General features: G+C 42.3%; 1 protein-coding gene across 4 annotated transcripts in view; it reads left to right on the top strand.

Annotated features, from left to right (window-relative positions):
• The first annotated feature begins 19,216 nt into the window (after window positions 1–19,216).
• Window positions 19,217–23,007, top strand: part of DAB1 (DAB adaptor protein 1) — a 128,294-nt gene continuing 124,503 nt past the window's right edge. For 2 of the 4 annotated variants that reach the window (XM_085231315.1, XM_085231316.1), the window contains exon 1: window positions 19,217–19,621. The gene's annotated coding sequence lies outside the window, so the exon portion shown is untranslated. The remainder of the gene's footprint in view (window positions 19,622–23,007) is intronic. The other 2 variants (XM_085231318.1, XM_085231319.1) reach the window with 2 other exon arrangements.

Genomic DNA, 23,007 nt, shown 5'->3' with positions numbered 1-23,007 from the left:
CCCCCCCATACGCTGAGTGCTGTAGGTGTGCCTGCCTCCAGCTGGCTTTGTGCGGTGGGGAATTCTCAAGCAGCAGAGAGGCTTCTGTGGCAGCAGGAAAGTGGGAATATGGTTTTTTGTTTGTTTTGTAATAAGCATCCTAAAATCTTTATGACCTTTTCTTTGTAGACTCTAGCACCTTTGTGGTTTGGACTGCTTGCTTAGGAGCCAGGCACTGATTTTGAATGCCCGAGCTGACCTTTTTATTGGCTTTGTATCAATAAAATGGGATAACCCATTCTCTCTTCAGGCAGTTAACAAACACCTGTGGGAAACTCGTTCTCCGTAATGCTGAGTGCCTGCCTGCTAACCTTGATTTACACAAGTGCACACAGGGGGAGAGCACCCTACTACTTAGACGTGCTAAAAGTCATCCAGATGCTGCAGTAGAGGACAATTGACTGAGTGAGTGATCAGACACACAGCCGTGCAGGCAGCTCAGCACTGGGGCTGGAGGAAGGACTGATGGGGCTGAACAATGTCACTCAGCTTCTCTCAGAATCACATAGCCAAGGAAGAAGCAATGGCCAGAAGTGTTTCTGCAGCAGTAGATTTTGTGCAACGCATTCCTCCAAGCTGCACTGAGAGGTCTTAGCTTCAGTAAACCTTTCATCTGGGCGCAGGAGGGACTTTGTGCATCTGTAGTAGTTAAGGAAACGAATGCAAAAGCATCGCTGGGGTTAAAGGAAGATCAATGGGGGGATGCAGTGGACCATTTATTCTTTTTTTTTTTTTTCTTTTTTCTGTTTTTGTCAATGGTTAGTAACTTTAATTCACACAGAAGAAACTCACTGTGAAATACTGGTGCCTGTAAGTGCCAGACTCCTGTCAGGCTGTAGTTAGCACCTCAGGATTTCCATTTTTAGGAAAGAAAAGAACTCTAGCAAACATAAGAACAGTAGCAAACTCCTCCCGTGCTTTTATGTTTATTGGGGGCTGTGGGACAGAGAGTTCTGTGGGTTAATTATGCACTGCACAAAAAAAAAGGAATTTCCTTTCAAGTTTTTTCCTTTTTTTTTGGTCTGAATTCCACAGAACTGATTAAGGAAATGGCTAAATGCCTGTGCTGTACCATTCATTTCCTGCCCTCCCATTCCCCCTCTAAACCAAACAAGCTCAATAATATAAGCTCAACCATTTGGGAGCTGCATTGGGCTGTCCCTAAAGGTGGGCACATCTCATCCCAGCTCAGGTCAATGCCTGCTGCTGCACAGGGCTGTTATCTCTCCCCTTGGATGCAGTTCCCCTCTGCCATCCCTCCATTCTGCCAAAATAAACCCAGGTTAACACAGGTGGAACCATGCTGACCCACAACAGACATTGCAGCCACAGCCTGCGTGGGTCAGGGCTGCAAGCTGTGAAACCAGGCAGCTTATTTTTAGCATATTCCCAGGCTGACTTATCAGCGAAGCACTTTGAGGTAACAACTTTGTCGTGTTTGATGATTGTTCATTTTGAAAGATGTCATTTTCAGAATTTCTGGAAGTTTCAGAGCAGCCCCCTGGGAGATCCGTTCCATGCCAAAATGTCATTTCACATTCTGAACTACATACTCCCTCGTACTTTCGCTTTATAAATGTTTCACAGCACCTGCATTTTTTATCGTTGCACTTTTATGTGACCTATGAGTTCCTCGTAGCTAACCTCTGAGGGAAGTAAGTCATATTTTTTTTTAAATTGGCTTTTTCCTCTGTCAGGAGATAAAACCTCCACCCAATTATTTCTCCCCCGTGCATAGATATTTGTATTAATATTTTAGCATGTTTATGGAGTCACTCAAAGATCCGAGTTAAGATTAAAACAAGTGCGGCCTTAGAAATGAATGTTTTGTTTTCCTTTTTTCCTATTAGTCGTTGTAATCAGGCCTTATTTCTTCAGTAGTAGATCAATCTCCAGGTATTTTCTGCAAGTCATCAAACTTCATCCTCAGGCTGTAACTACGTGTGAAATTCTGCCTGATTGCTCTGCTGGCAGCCAACATAAAACAACCCAAGCTAATACTCGTGTTGCCATCCCATGTGCAACGAGCTCCACCGGATCATTAATGGGGTTTCCTTTCACAGAACTGTCATTAAGAGGAAGGGCAGTGAATTCTTTCAGCATTGGTTTAGTGGGGAAATATTGGTTGTAGGTGGATGAATCTGCAACCTTGGAGATTCTGTGATTCTGTGATTCCTACAAAGGCTTGTAGCATGGGTATGTAAACATCAAGTGCCAATACGAAGCTCTAAAAATAAAAATAATTATTAATCATGACACAAAATGAGATGAATAGCATGTAGACATAGGTAACATCTAGATGAAGCAGCTCGTTCCCCAGCCCTGGTGAGATGGGGTTGAGGATGGTCTGGGGTTGGGGCTGGAGCTCTAAGCTGCCCTCCTGCAGCCCTCATGAAGGAGGACTCAGTCATGGGCACAGATTTGCTCAGTTGCTTTTGATCTCTACTTTTTAAAGCTCTCCCATTTTGTAAGAATAAATATTTATGGAGCTAAAGGGGAGGGGAATGAGAGACCAAATGCTCAGACTGGAATGAGGACTGACTCAAACCTGGATTTCTCTTATCTTAGTCTCTTTCATGGATTTGATCAGAAATTTCACCCTAGGTGTATTAAATCTTTGCAAAAAAAAAAAAAAAAAAGTGTTTTAGGGCAAATTGATGTTTTTAATGGAACAGGTCGTGCTGGTCAGAGTGCAGTTGCAAACTGGGAAGGAGGGACTTTTCCCATTAATGTGCTGGTCACACAATGATGCTGAGGTCGTAAATTCTTGTTTTCAGGGGCTGTCTGTACTCTGCAGCTGGAAAGCCAAGCCTGCTAATTTCACCTGTTTGGGTTTTGCATTTTGTTTTCTCCGCAAATAACTTTTTCAGGATTTATTGATTCCCAGAGTTCTGTCTTGGGTTTCTGCTTCCTACCGAGTGGTGCATACGATGGTAATAATAAGATCTGATGGTTATGTCTTTTCTTACAGCTACAAAGTCATGAATTCCAGGGTAGTATTTCTACCTCACAGCAAGCTTCAGTGCAGCAGTGGTAATGCCTCTGGGCAGCCTTGGGCTGCTGTGTTAGGAGGAACGCTGGGTGCCCCCCGCAGTGCTGATTTAAGCTCTAAAGTTAAAATTATTTTTTAGGGCCAAAGATACAGAAAATCTCTAAGATTAACCCTCCCCACAGAGCTGACACGCAGGTGTCCCACCAAACTTTTTCAGGCAGCACTGGCTAAAAGGGTCCAAAAGAGCAAATAACCGATTGCTTCACATCAAAGATGAGTCCTGGAAGATATTTCTCCATAATTTAACTGTCAAGAGGAAGAGACTCTGGTCTCAGAGGCAAATAGGGCCTGTGGAAGAATATGTTATTTTTATGATGCTAATGGAAACTACAGCCCTGAACTGTCATCCTAGCTTCATTTCCCACTCTGGCTAGATGAGGGAGATGCGTGCTCCTGCCCACCGCTCCTTGCACAGTTCCCCTCTGCACTAAGGATGTTTCCATAACCAGCAATGCTGAATGATTTCCAAGATCATAGCACATGGCCAAGGAAATCAAGAAAAACATTTGTCAATGCCTGAAAAGTAGACTCCCAAGTGCTAGTGTAGTGGATAGTGATACACGAGAAAGGTGCATTATTTCCAACAGCACGCAAGGCTTTGTGTAAGGCTGTAGCAAGAGCCCTGACTGGAAAATGACAAAGTTGTCTTGATGATGTCTCTCCATCAAAAACAGATCTGAAATAACAAAAGGCAACAGGATTTGCTTTGAGTGAGCATTCTTGTTTACTTTAAGTTTAAACAACATCTTTGTAAACAGTGAAGAAATTTTGCAAGACACGAATACTGAAGGAAGTGAGAAATGGTTGTTTCTGTTGAAAAATTAATTTAATTTGCATTCTGTTTGAAAATGAATCGTTAAGTTAGCATATATGTTTAAAATGCAGTTACCAGGACCCAAATCAGAGGGTGTAGTTTACTATGTTTGTATGAAGTATTTATAATCTAAGAAATAATTCAGAGTATATAGCTCAAGAAAACTAACGAGAAACAGGCAACAGGAATCGGCAAAATTCATACAGAGTTTGCAGTGAACTTATGACTACAAGGGGAAGCTTGCGCATTTTGAGCAATTATTATATACATTTACCTAAAATTTATGCTTTCCTACAAATCCATTTACAGTCAAAGTTGGTTTAACCCACTTTAGCCTTTTGTTTTCACTTTTCAGAATGAAGTCTGCATAATGCTAGCAAGCCACAGGACTTAAGAGCCAATTAACTGTGTACCTCATAAATGTGGCCAGAATTTACCCAATGTTGGCTTTGTCTTGCTTGTTTTTACAGTTCGGTATGCATAAACCTGTAGGTACTAAAGCTGCCCTTGGAAGAGTCCATGCTCTTGCCCAACCATGGGCCGTGGTGGCTCCTGCATCCAGCCTTGCTCTAACTTCACCCCTAGGGCCCTGTATTGCCATTTCAGCTTTCTCACCATGCTTTTCTCGACTTCTCTACCCCATCTCCTTTTGTTTTCATCTCGTTAGGTTACCCAATAACACTCTTTTTCAACATTCAGAAAACATAAACTGGAATAAGAGTTGTTGCTATCACAACATGTATTCCAGGATCCCTTTCAGCCAAAGGCTGTATTGGCTGTGTATGGGATTGATGGGTTCCTCAGGATGCAGGGCCTCCTGACCTCCTTTTTTACTATATCTAATAGGACAAACTCCAATTTTTCCCACAGTGTATGGCCTGAGGGTTATGGGTTTAAAAAAGAAGAGTAGCACCAAATCTCTCAATGCCATCATTTACAAAGTGTGTAGACAGGTGGAGAACATCAGCCCAGAACCCATGCCTTTGATTTTATAGCAAATATTTGAGAATGCTAGTTAAAGACTTCCTTCCCAAATACTTAAAGGGATATAGAATATCTGAAGTGATGATTAATATGTATGAAAATACGTAATAAATCCAGCGCTAAAGATAAGGCTTTTTTTTCCCCCACTTGATCTTTTAATGGAGACATAAGTTAATAATTTCTGTTACTGAAATATAAACATACTTAGCAAGCTCTTATTCAGCAGGCTTTATAGCTTCAAACTTAATAGTTTTTTAAAATCTTCTAAGTACATTCAGATTCCATTCTTTATGAGCTGCAGCTTCTTGTGTCCTGAGAAGAAACCTAAAAAGACCACACAAATCACTCGTTCTGAAAGGATTCAGGTAGAAAAACTGAGCAAAGAGTAGTATGGCTCCCTTACGACTGCAGGAAATAATACCCATTTAATTTTCAAAGGCGGAAAAAAAAATTGGCAGACTTCACTAGAATACATCCTTTAGAAGCTATTACAGAGCTATCTCACCAAAGAGACTATTTTTAATTATGCTTATGGGATAAGAAATATAAACAAGAAAACAGTTTGATCAGACTGGGAGGACTCTTCCACAGTTGATTCTGTTGTGAGATAATCCAATGGGAACTCATTTTCCTGCTGTGTAAGTTATGTTTATTGTACATTATCCCCACGCTCTATCATGTACCTCATATATTTTGCTTTATGGGACAAATCAGATAACAGTTTAAGGCTGAGTGGTAGCTGACTATATATATTCCTAGCTAGTTAAACCGCTGGTTGTCAATAGGCATCTTTCATGTGAAAGGCAATTTCAAGGGGATGAGATTCCATCTAAGAGAAGTACTTCAAGTACAGTTTTATACTTGCTCACACGCAGTATTTCATAGCTATCTGTGCAGAAGATAGATGTGAAAAATACAATTACTGAAAATCCCTCTGCCTGTTTCTGTCCTGGGATTTTTTATTTATTTATTTATTTATTTGGCTCAGAGAAGGATTTCAAATGATTGCCCTTACACAAAAATGATAACATGAAATATATATATTTATAAAAGCAGTCTTGTCTACTCTTCATTTTCATGTTGCTGGGCAGGATTTTATAGTGCATGTGCAAATGTTTGTTTATATTTGACACCCCACAAGCAGTGCGATAATTACCAATTTTTGCTGGATCAATTCCAGCGAAGAGATAATAATAGATTTTGGTTACTTATGGCTTGTAAATTGAAAATAATTCATTGCAAGTCAAAAATATAAATCCAATATCCTTATGGCTTTTCTGCACGTGTTTAATTGGATGTTGAGAAACCAACAAATGTATTTACAGAATAAAAAGGTTGTCTCATAAAGAGAAAATTGGCTGAAAGAACTTAATCTTTTAATCCGTGCCTATAGTGACTTAGAAAATGCGAGACTGTGATGTTTCAAAACTGATTTTGTTTACTATACTGATATAAAATTATACTGATAGTATTAACTTTTGTTAATACTTCTCCCTCCTGGCTATTGGTATATGCAATGTCTTTCATTTCCTGTTCCTCTCATTAAGGGATGAAAACAGTGCAATGCCTATTCCAGTTCTACTGCCTTGAGACACAGAGTCATAGAATCACATGAATCACAGAATGGCCTGGGTTGGGAGGAACCTCAACGATCATGAAGCTGAAACCCTTCTGCCACACGCAGGGCCACCAACCTCCACATTCAATACCAAACCAGGCTGCCCAGGGCCCCATCCAACCTGGCCTTGAACACCTCCAGGGATGGACGGGGCATCCACAGCCTCTCTATGCAGCCTGCTCCAGCACCTCACCACTCTCCTGCCTTCCAGAACAATAGTAGTAACAAACTTGCCACCAGATCCATGAGAGGAAGCCACTTCAGAATTAACTGCACACTCCGTAGGGGTTCCTCTGTGTGCTCTACCACCACTGACTCATCCAAATCCAAGCTTATGGCATGCCTTGAGGTGGCTGGAAGCTCTCCCATACCCATCAGAGAAATGGAGATACAGGGCAATACAAGACAGAATTCTGTATTTAGGCTGTCAGAGCTGCCCAAGTATGAAAAAAGAGTCAATGAATTGCAAGCATGACATTCTCGTGTTTCCTTGGAAAAAGATTTTCTAGTAACATAACCAGTATCTATTTTTGTGCTGTTGGAAGGTGTTAGTTACGCTGGTCCATCAGCAATGTTTTGCAGCATGCATTTCCAGTACCACAGATATATTCTCCTTGTGAGCTTTTTCTATAACCCCATGTTGCTCTCTGCTCTATAATTGTACTGATCCATAGTATACTGGTTATTTTCCCCAGCTGACCTTTTCTTTCCACTGACATTTGCAAAACGTGACCGAAAATAGATTAAATAGATGTTAACCACAAAACTTTTTCACTGTTCTTCTATCAAAAATAAAAGACTACAACTACTTTCTGAACCTGCAGAATAGGAAGAAAAATGCAAAAAAGTTCAGTTATTTGCTTTTGCTAAGCTACCTCCAAATGCACTTAGAGGCATTGACCACTTGCTTAATTTTATGTGCTGATTTACACAAATCTATTCTAAGTAATGAGGAGCCCAGCTGGTACAAATCATTACCAAATGCCTTTCATAGCCACCTTTAGCTGGAGAACATTTGTTCTGTTTTAACAGAGAACAAATTGTTTCAAATCATACTGGAGTCTCTCCAAAGTATTGAACACAATTTTATCAACTGTTTGGAAAGGAGAAATTAATTTACACCCTCCTCTACTGCCAGATGTGTGCTCTGACAGGTTGTGGTACAGCAGATCCCAGTCTCCAACTGCCCCCCAGCTTTTGGGTGGAGAAGACATTTCCTTGCTGGGTAAAGCAACCTTGGCAGCAAAAGCTGCTCAACAACCTATTTATTAGTATCTGTACTCCTCCCCTGCTGTTATATTAATATAATGAATTGTTCACAGGTGCTTCAAATGAGGTTTAGATGATCACTGGGAGCTTTGTTACTCAAACAAGCCAAATTGAAAGGAGCAGATGCAGTAGGAACAGTTCCCTAGCAAAAGTATATGGTATAACTTAATGAAGGTCATTCTGCACATTTTGGCCTTGATGACCCCAAGAACAATAACACTTTCATTATTTTACTGTTTCTAGACAGAAAGGCGATTGCTTCCTGCCCACTTGCCTTGATTTTTTTGGATGCCTTTATTACATCATTGGGAGCCGTTAATTGCATTTAATCCTACTCCCTTTTAGCTGAAATTAGATAGTTCCCAAAAGATTGTTGTTAAACTGTGCTCTAAGTCATGTTTGAGCTTTAACATTCCTCTTTGTGGTGATGTTTAAATCACAGTGAGAATTCAAACATGAGCCTAGATGAATATAGAGTAAAATGGACATTCTTGGCTGGAAATGCAGACCACATATAAGAGAGGAGCTGGAGATCGTGTCAGATGTCTGGCTTGAGAGCTTCCTACAGCTAATATTTGTACTGTCCAAAACTCGTGTTTTTCTCCTCTTCACCTGCTTTGTGACAAACATGGAGAAACTAATAAAGTGCCATTTTTCCAAAACGGTGTGTGCACACAGTTAGCATTATGAACACTGATTAACTGGTCTGCAAGGTCTCTTCAAAGGTTGTGACCAATGCTAAAGAGCTGCAGTATCTGGAAAAGGAGCAGTGCACTATATAGGAGTGATTCTGAACTGAAGGCATCATACTCACATAGACAGAGGCCTGCATCCTTCCTGCTTGGCTTTGCATAGATTTCCCAGTGATTCCAGCAGAAAGCTCAATTATTCTAAAAGCCCCTGTACAATCAATGAATATACTGATGTTATGGAATAGTGGTGTACAATTAACAAATATACAGCTGCAAAGGTATAACAGAGAGCTTAGCTATGATGTTATTACACCAAAGCAGGAAACAGAAATAATAGGTACATTCACCCATAACCTGGGCTCACATAGAACACTTCAGTAGAGTGGATCTCCAGAAGAGATCCTTCCTAACTGGCAGTCAGCTCTTAAATGGGTGTAGGAGAGGTGCAGCCAGGCTCCACCCCTTCCAGCAGCACAGGTGAGTTGCCTTCACCTGTGCTCCCATGGCTGACTCACTGCTCGCCTTAGGTGATCAATCAGAGGTTCAGGCCATGATTCAGCAGCTCCATACAGACCCAAAGCTCCTTATTGTAGGGACAGGGAGAAAGATGTTTTCTTACCATGTTTTTTGTCTGTGTTTCATTTTTGCCTTTTTGACACAAGGCTATTCTCTTTCTTTATGTCATTCACTGCTCATCTTAAAGGGATTCCAGTCCCAGCTGAAGCTTCCAGAGGCTATAATAATTGCAATAAATGTGAAGGCTACTGTACCCAAATAGCTGCTTAACACCCCCTCCCCCAAACAGAAAAGAAAAGTGGCTTTCATTCCCTTGCTTATGATGTTTAAAGGGAATGCACTAAGGTCATCGTGGGCATCAAAGGCCCATCTTTGCATCGCTTGACTGTCTTCTTGCCAAGTCCTCTAACGTGTATGCTCTGATAGTTCAGTGACAGATATCACCAAGGAGAAAGGACAGCGTTTTTAACCTTGAGTACACATTGCAGGAGAAAATTACATAGAAAAACCATGTACAACACCTGTGCAATGAGCCGAAAAAAGGATCTTCATTGGGCTTTTCATCTAGAGGGAGCTTTGGAAGGAGCTGCCAAACGTGGTTGTTTTTTTAAGATGCAGTACAAGTGGGCAGTGATGGAAGTGCCAACGGGATGCCATTCTTGCCTGGAAGTATTACTGATGAGAGTTGAACTTATACTGTACAATGTGGGCACAATACTCTTTGCTCTTCTCAGAAAAGCCAGAATTTTTGTTCATTCTGCAGCAGTGTGCCTCCTTCCTTGCTCCTGCAAGATATAGTGCATTCATGGAGTTCAAGATTATATACATCCTAACTCCTGAGTGGGTTTTAATGTGGAAGATGCATATTTGGATGGTTTTCTGGCTTGTGCATCGCTAGTCATTGTTTATAAAGTTTACTCTGGGCTCCTGGGGTAGGTCTGTCTTTCATTTTATTGGGCTTTATGGCAGAGTCCACAGAGTGGAGCAAGAAGTAATTGTTGAATTCAACCGTGAAAACTACCATTGCTGTGTTTGCCTGTGACATCTGTTATATCCTGTTGTGCATGTGATGAGGGGTAGATTTTGTTTCATGTTGAAATCTGTTGGTGGGTTTGAATAGTATCTAAAATGGTTGATGGTTCATCAAAACGCATACAAAGCACTTGCTTCCTGGATCAGTGCAAAATGATCTTCTAAAGGTGTAACAAATTAGAGTTCCACAGAGAGGGGGGTTCAATTTCCAGTTGCTATTCTGGAGGCCAAGCAATGAGTAGCTGTGTCAGCTGTGTCAGCAAAAATCCCCATGGATTAGAAAAAGAAGATGTTAATAGACTAGGAAAAATGGGAAGACGGATTTATGGCTACTTGGATAAACATATTAGCAACTTTGACTGTTGTTTATTGGTACCATTTAATTTCAGCGTATTTTCTCATGAGCTTAACTTTCTCCAACCCAAGTCATTGTGCCCTCCTGGGAAATTCCATATTGCACATATATACAGACAATAACACGCAGGACTGGAGCATACGAGACTACAGATCTAAAGTTAGCAGAAGGGCACGAGGCTGAGGAAGCTGTATGCTTCCCTTCTCTCATCCAATATGCACCCTTGCATATGTGTTCCTGGTCATGCTGTGAGTTTTACAGCTCTTTCTTCCTCATCAACAGACCAGATGGATCTAGTCTAGCTTCCACCCACTCCTGAGCTGTATTATTTATTGACATTTCTCAGTCCCAAACACTTCTATTTCAGCAGACAAACTATTCAGTTGAATGCTATAGATTTTTAGTAATCCATTATCCATTTAATCAAATTTGGAAAGATTCTCTTCCTTGCAAAAGACCACATCTGCAGTGTATTCAAAGGCCAGAATGAACATGTTACAAGCTCAAAAGCCTTGCTTATTAAACAACATGGATTTTAATCTGCTCTGAAAGCTGACATACATCTTGGTGAGTTTCTTCAAATTTATGTTGAGGAAATAAACCCCAATGTATGGGAAGATATACATGAGAAATGAAGGAATCAGGAAGGAATGGGCTATTTGATTTAACAATAGCTTGCATTTCTTCTCATTCTTTTCATAACTGTGATTTGATGTAACTTCTCCGGATACCTATGCTTCTGTTTCTGTTGCTAGAGGTTGGCACACAGATTCAAATCTCTGATGCACAATATATGTAAAAGTAAGCCTTCTGAAAGTTGCAGCAGGGCCTCCTTAGCATCTAAAGTTGGAATTTGACCCTCAGATCAAGTATAAAAGGTGCCATGATATTTTTCTGATTTGAATGTTGCTCTGATTTGGAGAGATACCACCTTAAAAATTGCTTTGCTACATAAATGCCAGAGAAATGATAAATCTGAAAAACTGTTGCCCCTTCTCTGTGTATGCTGCATGGTCACAAACTGAGCCTTAAACATAGGTCTTTTTGAAATCCTGGTTGTTAATGATCTTTTAAAATGTCATATTTTTGTAGCAGTGGATGAAGAAGACTCCAAAACTGAGAGGTACAGGTTCTGTCTTGGCTCTGTCATAATTTCCTATTGAATATAAATAAGAAAAGTAGGAAATAAAAGTAAGGTAGGCATTTAGGAACATAAACTGTGCCACTACGCAGTTTTCTGATACCAATAAATAATGTGCGTTTGAGGTGAGCTGTTAAACCTGTGTTTTTTCTCAAGCTAATGTTATAATCTCTTTTAAGTGAAGGATTATATTTTGAGGCAAACAGTAAAAACCTGTTTAGAAATGAAGCCCTGATCTAGTTGACATCTATAAATTTATTATAAAATCTAAATGCTTCAAATATCCTTCACTTCAATTGTAATTTTAAGATTCATATTATTGCGCTGAGTTGCTAAGCTGGCACTTGCAATTTATATTTCTACCTGGAAAGCCTGAAGAGGAAAAAAAATACGAATACCAAATGTCAGAAAACATGATTTGTCAAGTTTTGAAATGCGTATGAAAACATCAGCTTAGGCAAATATGTTGGGATGAGCCCTGGCGTGCTGCCCAGACCTTTCGCAAACCTGTGCTGTGCAGTGCATGGGGATGGGGAGACCCAGGGTGTAGCATTTGCTGGACAAAGAGCAAACCAACATCCCAGGGACTACTTTTTACTTCTGCATTAACTCCTCGGTGTGTCGCAGGGGTACCAGAAGACAGGAGATCTTGTGTTTGAACTGCAGGCATTAGCCCTGCTGGTTGCTAACACCTGTGTCCTCGGGTTGTTGGTGAAGCAGCCTCATGTTCCTTAGTTCCTTAGGTGCAACACAGCCCGGAGCCTGCAGGGCTAGCTGGGTGTGGGGATGGACCTATTGGACTCAGTCCCATTGCTGCTCAGCACAAAGGAGCCATAGCCAAGCAGTCTGTAATTAGCAAAAGAGGGAATACATCTGCGTTTTGAAGTGCCAGTGTTGGTTCAGAGGTGGCAAAAGGAGATGTCTGTGATTTGGTACCCAGGAGGTGAGCTGGATGCTCAGAATGTAGTGAGAGGCTAAAAAGAAAAGTCAGAAATGTGGGCAGTAAAAGCAAATAAATATACCGGTTCCTATTTAAACAATAGATTTCTAAGTGTTTTATTCTTAAAAGGTAAATGATTAAGGATTGATTTCATAGTTTCAAAGGTAGTTGTACGTAGTAGTGGGTTCAACTGACTCGGAAAAGGGCAAAGCAGCTTTCAAAGGAAATTGTTAGGAATCTTTTCTAGCACCAAACAGAAATACCACATTAAATCTTATTTAAAGGTGCCTTGTTCAGCTATCACTCATAATACCATGCTGAGGGCATTTTTCTGGATGAGTCTGAGGTTAAGAAAAATACCTATTGAACAACTAATGCCTCTTACCTCAGCACTCGAGTTTTCCTCAGAGGTCTTCCATCCAATTACTGACCAGATCCAGTGATATTTAACTTATCAGATCTGACAAGAGCTGAACCCAGGGTAGAACGACTACTTAAACATTTATTTGTGTCAATGACACGTTTAAAACTCTCTGCTCTGTCTAAATATTTAAAGGAAAATATAAAGAGGAAAATGTAATGTGACATAGGAGGAAATGAAAAACAACCGTACTTGTTGAGGACATTCAGTGCACACAATTGCTGTCTTTTGAATAGCTGTTATTTTGGCAGAAATTGAGGGGAACGCAGCCCTAAATATCATGTTTATCTGTCTCTTTCTAACAAAAAAGATTTTTACAATGGGAAGCGAGTCTTTTGCTGTCAAATTCACAGAACATGACAACAGCCAAGATCTCTAGGAACCTCAAAGACTGAAGGTTTTGATTGTAAAGCTAACACCTGAAAATAAAGAAATGATGAAGATAAATGTATGCTTAGATAGAAGAAGTTTCAGTATTGCTCAAATTCAAGGAGTTTAAGTGTGTCGACTGGTTGTTCAAGTAGGCTATATAGAATCATAGAATGGGTTGGAAGGGACTCCAAGGATCGTCAAGTTCCAATCCCCCTGCTGCAGGCAGAGCAACCAACCTCCGTATCTACTACTAGATCAGGCTGCCCAGGGCCCCATCCAACCTGGACACCTGGAAATACGTATCTGTGTTGTTTATAGGCCGCACAAAGCATTTCATCACAGGGCCCTTTGGGGCATTGAGATCAAGCTGTGCGTGTGTGCGGTGATGGGGATCTCAGCAGTGTGTTATGGATCCTTTCCACATTCCCCCTTCCTGCCCAGATGGATGTCAGGGAGGGGGAAACTGCAAAGGGAAATGGTAGGCACCCAACGTTCTCTCTGTCACTGGATGATGTGGCAGACTCCTCGCTCCTCTACAGAAAATAGAAATCTTCTCAAGATGTGTATCACGATTAATAGAAATTTACTTGGGAGGGAAGGGAAAGATATCACAAATTACTAAAGTTGTTCGCTTCCTACCTTCCATTTTGTTTCAATTTTATATAAAGCAAAAAATAAATCTTAAGCAATGCAGCTGAAGGCACAGAGCAACACAAAAGGGAAAAAAGTATAGGAGAGAATTTCAAGCAAATCTTCAAAGCTGCCACCCCTCTGCCCCTTTTACTCTCTAATTCTGCATGAAGCCAAATTTCAAAGTTCTTTTTAAAGCATTTCTCATGGGTAGGTAAATTTTCCATAGGAGGTACAGATTTTCCATAGTAGATATCCTTTACTGTCAGTTTACACATACAAAACCATTGTTAGTGCTTTCTGAAGTAATACAGAACACGTGGGCTTTTAGCAGATAGAGGATGCTGAAAATTTTCTTCATACCCAAACTTTTCCTAGAAAGGAGATTAAATTCAGAGGTTTCTCTGTGTGGATCATCAGTGATGTCTGGAGGGGATGACAGAACAAAGGAAACTCGGAATGCATGCGTATATCATGTTCTTAGCGACAAGCTCTCTGTTGGAATCTGACACAATGTTTGCAAAAGCAAACCCATTCTAAATTAGTTTGCAGTTAATTGGCTGTGAAGGGAAATGCACCTTGCCAAAGAGGATTTGAAATATGAAGCAGTTTGGATTTGTGAAGAAGTAGATCTCTGTACTTGAAGAATCACAGGCTCTTTCATGGGCATCTCAGCAGTAATATGCTTCTTAATCTGCCGTGCCTCCACAAATTTCCTAATTTGGCAAGGTGGACATCTACTTATTGCCTTTTGCTTAGAGGCTGATTTTAGAGGGGTAGTTGTAAACCGTATGTTGGAGCTGTTCATTTGCAATTGAGGAAGGAGGTTTCATTATGGAGATTTCAGAGGTGTTTTCACAGAATCGTGTGAATCACAGAATGGCCTGGATTGGAAAGGACCTCAAGGATGATGAAGCTCCAACCCATTGCCACATGCAGGGACACCAACCTCCACATTTAATACCAGCCCAGGCTGCCCAGGGCCCCATCCAACTTGGCCTTGAACACCTCCAAGGATGGACAGGGCATCCACAGCCTCTCTGGGCAGCTGTTCCAACACCTCACCACTCTCAGAGCAAGGAACTTCCCCCTGACATCCAACCTAAATCTTCCCTCCTTCAACTTGAAATATTTTCAAGGGGAGTTTTCAAGAGCTTTTGAATATGTGGTGGAGAATGACAGGGTCTGGCAGATATAATGTAAAGATCTTTTTCCTATTTTCCTGTCTCAAAATCAAGTAGTCACATCTATAGCAGTGGTTAGTATGTTGTATGTCCCTTTCAGTCTCTGTGGTCTTTCCAAAACAAAAGTGGAGAAAGTCTCATGGTAGATATGGTATATAGGTGTGGTAGAGATTGACAGATAAAAAGCACTGGTTGACTTACCCAGGGTCACACAACTGGTCAGTGACAGGGCTGGAATTTGAACCAGGTCCCTGAAAACTTTTGGCATGTCTAACTATACCATCATGCAAGCTTTGTTGAAAAGTATGAGAGAAAGAACTCCTTCAGTGACCAGCCCATGATGCAGAAGGAGGGTGCAGAGTTCCATCTTCAGAAGCCAGTGGTGGGTGTCTGGCTCTTTCAAGACTTCAATTTCATTTGCAGTATTTCTGTGTGCTGGCTTTTAACAGATGTCTGTGACTTTTCAGGATCATACATCTGTTTCACCAGATTGCACTGTATGGTCAGGAATTATCATAACCATTCTCCGATATGAAAAACCTCACTGCCAGAAGATAGAGGGCTTCTTATTTTCTGTGAAGCAGCACTACCATTTTTCTGCATAGATCTTTTTGAAGAGCAAGAGCAGCATTCAGCAGTGTACTCTGTTCAGTGACCCATTAGCCTAGTAAGTATCTTTAAGAAAATATCCCTTACAGGAGATCTTTAATGGAATAAGAGAGCTGAAATAGAGAACTGTGTTTCCTTCCATTTGATAAAATGCAGGATGAATGCCAAATCACAGCTAATTCTGCTAAATGGCTAAGGAACTAACTGTGTGACTACAATGGTATGAGGGGCTACGTAACTACTGGTAACTACCATTACTACTGACAATGCAGCAGGTATTATTTTCTGCCACTGCCTAATTGCTTTAGAGGAATTTATTAAAACTGGAAGCACTATTGTGTCAGGAGCTATTCACATGGAGTATCTCGAGAGCCATCAAGATGATCCTGCTGTGGGCTACAACATGTATGAGTAAAAGCAAAGAGTGGTTTTGTGAGGAAGCTGTCATTTTGAAAACTCAGTTGGCAAGGGACGGTCTGTACATTGTTCTGTATCTTAATGAGACATTAACAACAGAAAGGATGGCAGATTCTCATCAGATATTTCAAAACTCACTGCAAGAATCACGCTTGGAAAAGTGCAACAAATATCTTTTGTTCCTTGAGCCTTTGCAAGCATGACCTACAGTTCCTTAACTAACATCTCCCTAAACTTATTTGTCATATTGTTCACTAGTCCCTTGTAATCACAACTCAAGATACGTGAATTAGTTTAATGAAAATAACCCCCCATTTTCTGTCTCAGAGAATGCCCAATTCTCATTAATACTAATGGCTGTTACACACACGTGCTGACAGTAACCTCACAGGTTTTATGGCTTAGTGATTTACCAATTATGCAGGCTGGTGTTAGCTTTATGGCGTGGATACTGCCTTAACGTTTCACATGATAAACACACAGGCTTGCATCTGGACAAAATGCAGTGGATTAAATAAAAGAAAACTTTCTCCTTGCCCAGCTTAAAATTTGCATAACTGGAGCAGATTTTAGGAAGGGAAACTATCTTTCACCAAATGCTCCTTATTTGAAACTGCTCTGAAAGGAAACCAGCTCCATTCTCAGTTTGTGTGGTGCTGATTAACCAACATGTGAGGTGGAAGCAAGAAGTGTTGTGAGCACCCTCTTCTTAGGGAGTCAGAAAACTCCCTAACTATGATATGATTCTATGATATGACTCCATTAGGAAGTTCTCTTGTGACTTCTCTCATCACCAGGCAGATGTTCTTGCCTAGTGCAGTACTCCTTACTGCAGCTTACTAGCAACCGCAGACCTTACTGTAAACTGGATAATAAACCAAATTACTTCAAATCCAGCTGTATGGGGATCAGTAGTTGGGATTTTGGATGTATTTTGAGATATTTCTTTGAATAATTTGCTCAATGCTCTCAGTTGTATCTTTGAACTCATATCTGTCTCCACTAATAAGTACTGGAACCCTTGGCTAGCTTGTGATCCTGTTAGCTCAAATCTCATCAAGAGCTAAGAAGGTGATACTACTTTCCTTTCAGTAAGTGCTAAGGGACTGAGTGCTGCTGAGGTTCCTGTTGGAAAATAGTCCAAGAGAACCACTTATTGTGGTTCCTATCTGTAGCTATTCCATGGTTCCTGAAAATGATGTGTTCATCCTACAGTAGGGGTTTTATCCCTCTGTTTGTGATGGTCTAGCAGTACCTCATCACACAGGAGAACATAGGAATGTTGTGTTTAAGTGTTAAGACAAAACAAAAGAAGTCTGTGGAAATCTCCACACCACATTTCTTGCTCTTGCTTATGTTTTTTTCAGTAGACAGGAGGAACTCTGACCACATAAATGTTCCCATATGAGAATCTGTGTTGCAAAGTTATGGCCTAAAAATATTGTACATCAAAACATAGCAGACTGCTTAACTCCTGCATAATGGAGGAACTCAATGAAGAACTGCAGCTCATATTACTTTTCAGGTCTGTTTTACTTTCATAGTTTTTTTTTTTGTTTTTTTTTCTTTCCTTTTTTTTTTAAAGCAGGAAATTGCATAGTATAATTACAAGTTCATTTGCATTCATATTACAAGCTGTGAGCAAGTACGTTCTTTTATATTTAAAAAATATTGTTAGCAAGTGTGACTTGCATCCACAAATTTCCAACATGGGAATGGAGTTTATGCTTACTGCAAGCCCCTTCTCTTGTTCACCAATAGCCAGCACCCTTCCTGTTAAAAGCAGGACATCAGGGAGGTCAGCAGCGTGAAAAATGCAACTTCGTTTTACAGTGCAACAGGCAAGGATGGAGAGCAGCTCAATGATTGCTTCCCCAACACAAAACGTGCCTTTTGAGAATTGAAGTTCACAAACATTTTGTCTGTCTTAATGCTTACAGACAAGCATGGCCAAATGTCATCCAGAGGATGCTGTTATTTCCTAATGGAAAACTGTCTTCTGTTTGTTGACTTCTTCTTCAGTCTCTTGTCTCTTTGAGATGACAAAATTCACTCCGGTGGAAAACATTGCTGCAACCATTTTACTCCAGGGACTTAGATTATTTAAATCCACATTAGAATAAGTGGATTCCATTGATAAGCTTGCCTTTCATTTCTTTAATGAATGGAATTGAAGAAAACAGTTCTATAGTAGAAGTCTTGACTCCACTACATGCTTCTATAAATGTGGTATGATTTCTGAAATGCATTTTTTTTTACATTTAAAGGTTGTTAGATGACTGTACCTGTTACGCTTAACGCCTAATGCGTTAAGGAAAAAATAACTGAGGAAAATAAATGGGAGTGCTCTCAGATCTGCGTGCGTTGAGCCTCATGGATGGGCATTCTGCCCTGCTAAGCAATTCGCCATGTCAGTGCAGACCTCTCACCTGCCAGCTGGAGGGAAGTCAGCCTGTAAGCATCTTTCTGCCTGGTGAGCATCGTGCTGATCACTGACTGATCATAGAATGGCTCGGATTGGAAGGGACTCCAAGGATCAGGAAGCTCCAACCCCCCTGCTGCAGGCAGGGCCACCAGCCTCCACATTTAATACTAGCCCAGGCTGCCAGGGCCCCATCCAACCTGGCCTTGAACACCTGATGGCCATCTCAAGGAGCAGTACTGGTGTACTCCTCATGATGTCTTGCTGGTACCTTCCAATGAAGTTGGAGCCATCTCCTCAACACCCAGGCCCTCGAGGTGAATCGCATCGATCTGGCAGCTACAAAAAGCTTTTCTTTCAGTAATTTACCTCAGTTAGCTGGAGTTGAGCAGCTTTTATGCCTCGATTGGAGATAATACTAGTGAAATAGCAATAACCAATGTACTTCTCTTCTGCATGTAAATCCTTTCAGGAAGTGCATGACAGCCTCCCTTTTCCATGGTCTCCGTTTGTAAAGAAGCTGTTATCACAGAATAAGTTTAATGGGTCGTGAATTTTGCGTTGAAAGGAGCGTCTCCCTCTGACTTCTGATCTGCCTGCAATAGACCTACTGGCTCGGCAGCAAGTGCGTTAGGCTAAATATGCTTCCTCCATTGACTCTGAAGGTAACAGCCCTAAATGCCTCATTAAATTTTCACGGGTGACTGAGAGAAGCCATGAGAAAAACACCACGCTAGCAGCGGGGTGACAGCGGGGCGTTCGGACCCCTCCCCACAGCGAACCCCACGGCCGGGGGCAAAGCGGCCGCGGAGCCCCGAGGGACGGCCGGGTTCCACGCGTGGGCAGGGGCCGCCCCCCGTCCCCAGCCCTGCGAGGGGGGGGAGGGGGAGGAGGAGGAGACCGACCCCCGGCAGCAGCCTTCCTCCGCCGCACGCCTTCCTATCCCCTCCCTCTGGCCTCAGCGCCGCGCTGGCGGGGCCGGAGAGGGCAGACGGCGCGGGAAGGCGGCTCTCCCAGCATGGATGAGCCATGTGTATCCTAAGGAATAACAGCAGCTGCTGCGCCCACGATGGGGAGCAGAGGAATGCGCGGAGGAGAGGGCTCGCTGGGGCAGGTGAGGAAGCGGCTCTCAGCGCGGATGCCGGGTGGGTCGTTCTCGGGGGCGAGAGCAGCCGGAGGGGCCCTTTCCCTGCCGGGGAAAGGCAGGGGCTCTCCGGTGGAAGTTTTTTTCGCCACCCGGAGGAGGAAAGGGGCTGAAATCTCTGCAAGTCGCGGCAACTTGAGGGTTTCCCCCGAGTCTCAGGGGCAGAAGCGGCTGTTTTCAGCTCCTCCAGCCCCGGACGCGCTGCGCTGCGATGCTGTGCGGGGTTCCCCACTCCGCTGCCACCCCCAGCCGGGTCGGGGCCGCTCCGCGGGTCGTTGCCGCCCCCCAGCTGGGAGCATCGATCTCGCTCCGCTGCTGGCTTCGCCCCGGCCCCGCGGGCTGTCAGCCCCCCGAGCACCGGGCACGGCTCCGCGGCGCTGTGCTCGGGCTGCGCCGTCGCTGCTCTCCCCGTGAAGGCGCAGTCGGGGTGGGAAACGCCGCTCTGAGGCGCGGAGGGGAAATGGCGCCTGGAGCTGAGGGGCCGCTGCCCCCCAGACCATCCCCAGAACCACCAGCTTTGCTCCCGGCAGCGGGCGGGCAGCGGAGCACGAAGGGCTTTAACCAGCGAGCAGACGGCTGCGGGGCTGGGACAGCCGCACGGGGAGCTGAGCGGCCGCTTCTCCTCTGGGTGCTGTCCGCGGTGGTCTTCTCAATCCTAAATACCCAAGGAATGGCCCGGCAGTGCGATGGAGAGCACCCGACAGAGCTTATTCCCACCCCTCCCCCAGGTGATGGGGTGCTTTTAATTCCACTGCCAACTTCTGTTGTGCTGTGCGGCTCCAAGTGAAGTTAGCATTGAGGTCTTTCCCCAAAAGTAGTTGTGAAAGCGGAGTCCTTGGAACTCTTTGCCGTTTGTCTGCGTTCTGAATGCACGTCTGAATCACTTAATCATGTTTATTGTTTTCAACCACTCAAACGGAATAAAAATTACTTATCGTTGATGGAGCTTGTCCCGCAAGCTGTCTCACAGTATGTTTCCGTTGCGAGATGCAGCACTGTGCAAACTACGGACCGTGGTATTGTTTATTGTTCTTCCTTTCTCCACCCCTACCCCCCACAGCGCCGGTATCAATCTGTTCCTCTCCGTTCCACTCAAAAATAATGGGAGTTTTCACCAGTAAGTTCAATATTCCGACTTTTGTCTGAGATTTTTATCTTTTGTATTCACTCCTCAGCTAATTTTCATCAAGCTGACGTATAAAGGAGTGAAGGCATTAAGCTAAAGGGCACTTTCCAACTCTTGAAATGGGGCTGTAGGTAGAATTAGTGCTGGCTTCACGGCCATTGTTTATTTCCATCCCAACCCCACCGTTCCCTGCCCCTTTGTCATTTTCACTTTGTTCATTACGCCTTCTAACACACCATTCACTTTGGTCTACAAGTTCAGATTTATGGTCTGTGGGGTTTGATATAGATGCTGCTCTTGGGCTGTGCCTCATAGGAGATTTTGCTGCACTTTAACAGTATCTCAGCACAGTGATGGAGGACACCATCATGTTTTCTTGTAGGATTACCTTCGGGACTTCGGAGCCTGCACACATCAGTGGTTTCATCTTAGGAGGATTGAAATTGATTTTTTTTTTTATTATTTTTAGTTCAGCCAGTGAAAGACCCCATGTGTATGTCCTTTGACCCGTGGCCTCACATGATGAAGTGACACCAACAGTGGAGGATGTTGAGTTGTGGTTCATGCTGTAGGGCCTCCCAAGTAGTGATACCAGCATGAACACACTGTGCTGGTGGTCAGCCTGCCTGGTACTGAGAGCAGAGCACCATTGTTAGGTATGCATTGGAAGATCCCTGTATGCATATATTGAAACAATTTTAAGCCATGAACCTCATGATTACTTATTAATCCTTTTGTAAGGCCCACCCGAGGTTCTTGCTTCAAGTACAATGCAGGAAGGTTGTCTTTCCTTCTGATCCCTAGTCCTGACAGGCCTCTTTGCTTTTAAATAATTTGGATTTCCAGTCCCGCAAGATGTTTGTATTGAATTAGAAGCAGCCAAGCTACTTGGTTAAATAGTGGTTTGATGAGAGAACTTCTGTTTTTACAACTGTGTTTACTTTTCAAAGTGATAGCAAATATAGGAAGGAAGACCAAGATTTTCTAGACTTTATAGTTCAAATAAACTTTCCCAGTCAATATTTAGACAAGGTCTTGATGGTTAAAGTTAACTGTGCAAGTCAATGTTTAGTCAAGGTAATGACTTGGTTTTTACAAACACTACCCAAGCATTCCTGCAAAATTAATCAGAGTTGCAGGATCACAGTACGTTTGATCAGCCAGTTACTTAAGAATAAAATACATTATGACTTGGTCTCAGGTGTCCTGTGCTAGCTAATATTTCAGCAGTGCTTGCCACCAACCCTTTGTGGCCTCATTCTTACAGCGCTAGTTCTACCTGTAAAGCATGTATGTCTGCACAGAGGATTTGTGGGATAAAATGAATCCTGTGCTATCTTCTTTTTATAGGCAGGGAAATAAGGCAGAGTTATGCTGACTACCGTCTCTTGAAAAGAACTGTAAAGCTGTGCAGTACAGCAGCAGCAGCCTTCATGTTTGTAGTTCCAAGCAGGTGTTTTGGGTGGTTTGCAGAATAAGGTGGGCATTGCTGATAACGAAGTCATTGGATAAAATCTGAAAATAGTTTTGGTGCCTGGGACAAAAATGATGTAATTAAATGCTGACCTTGGTATGCAGAATGCAATACTGAGGTGTATTGTGGTGTGGGAAAGAGCTGGAGGTCTCTGCTGCGATTCTTCCTTTCTTGAGGTTGAATGAAGATCTTCATTCTTCTTGCTTTGGTCTCTTCAGCTGACACTAAAACAACAGTCTGGACTTCATTTGTTCCAGATTTTTTTTCCTTCTCTCTTTCTTCCTTTTTTTTTTTTTTTTTCCCTTTTTTTATTAATTGAACTACTTGCAAATGCATTCCATGCAATTACATGGGTATTAGAGTAGATATTCATTAGGATTTTACTAATCTAAACCTCAAGTGCTGTTCTGCAAATTTGCCAGCTTTTGTAAGGGTGTGCTTGACTTCACCAGTAGCAGTGTTTTATTATGAGTATTTTGATACAGTAGAATGAAAAGCATATATTCCAAATCAAGTAATTAATCAGATTTAAATGTTTTCATTTGCATGCTTTGGCTTGATACATAGAGAAAATGCAACCCTGTACTTTGCACGTAACAGTGGGTTTTGCCCCAGTCTAGCCACAGTGGAATTATATTTCATGGCCCTGATTTAGGATTAAATCCACAAGTCAATCTTCTGTTCCTGTCTAAAAGCAGCAAAATTATTCCAACTTGAGAAAAGTTAGTAAACCCATTAGTGTGAACCAGACAAAAG

This window comes from Meleagris gallopavo, chromosome 10 (assembly GCF_905368555.1).
Source record: "Meleagris gallopavo chromosome 10, MGAL_WU_HG_1.1, whole genome shotgun sequence".
Taxonomy (NCBI): Eukaryota; Metazoa; Chordata; class Aves; order Galliformes; family Phasianidae; genus Meleagris; species Meleagris gallopavo.
The sequence above is the reverse complement of the archived record's forward strand: the minus strand, read 5'-3'. Positions and strand labels throughout refer to the sequence as shown.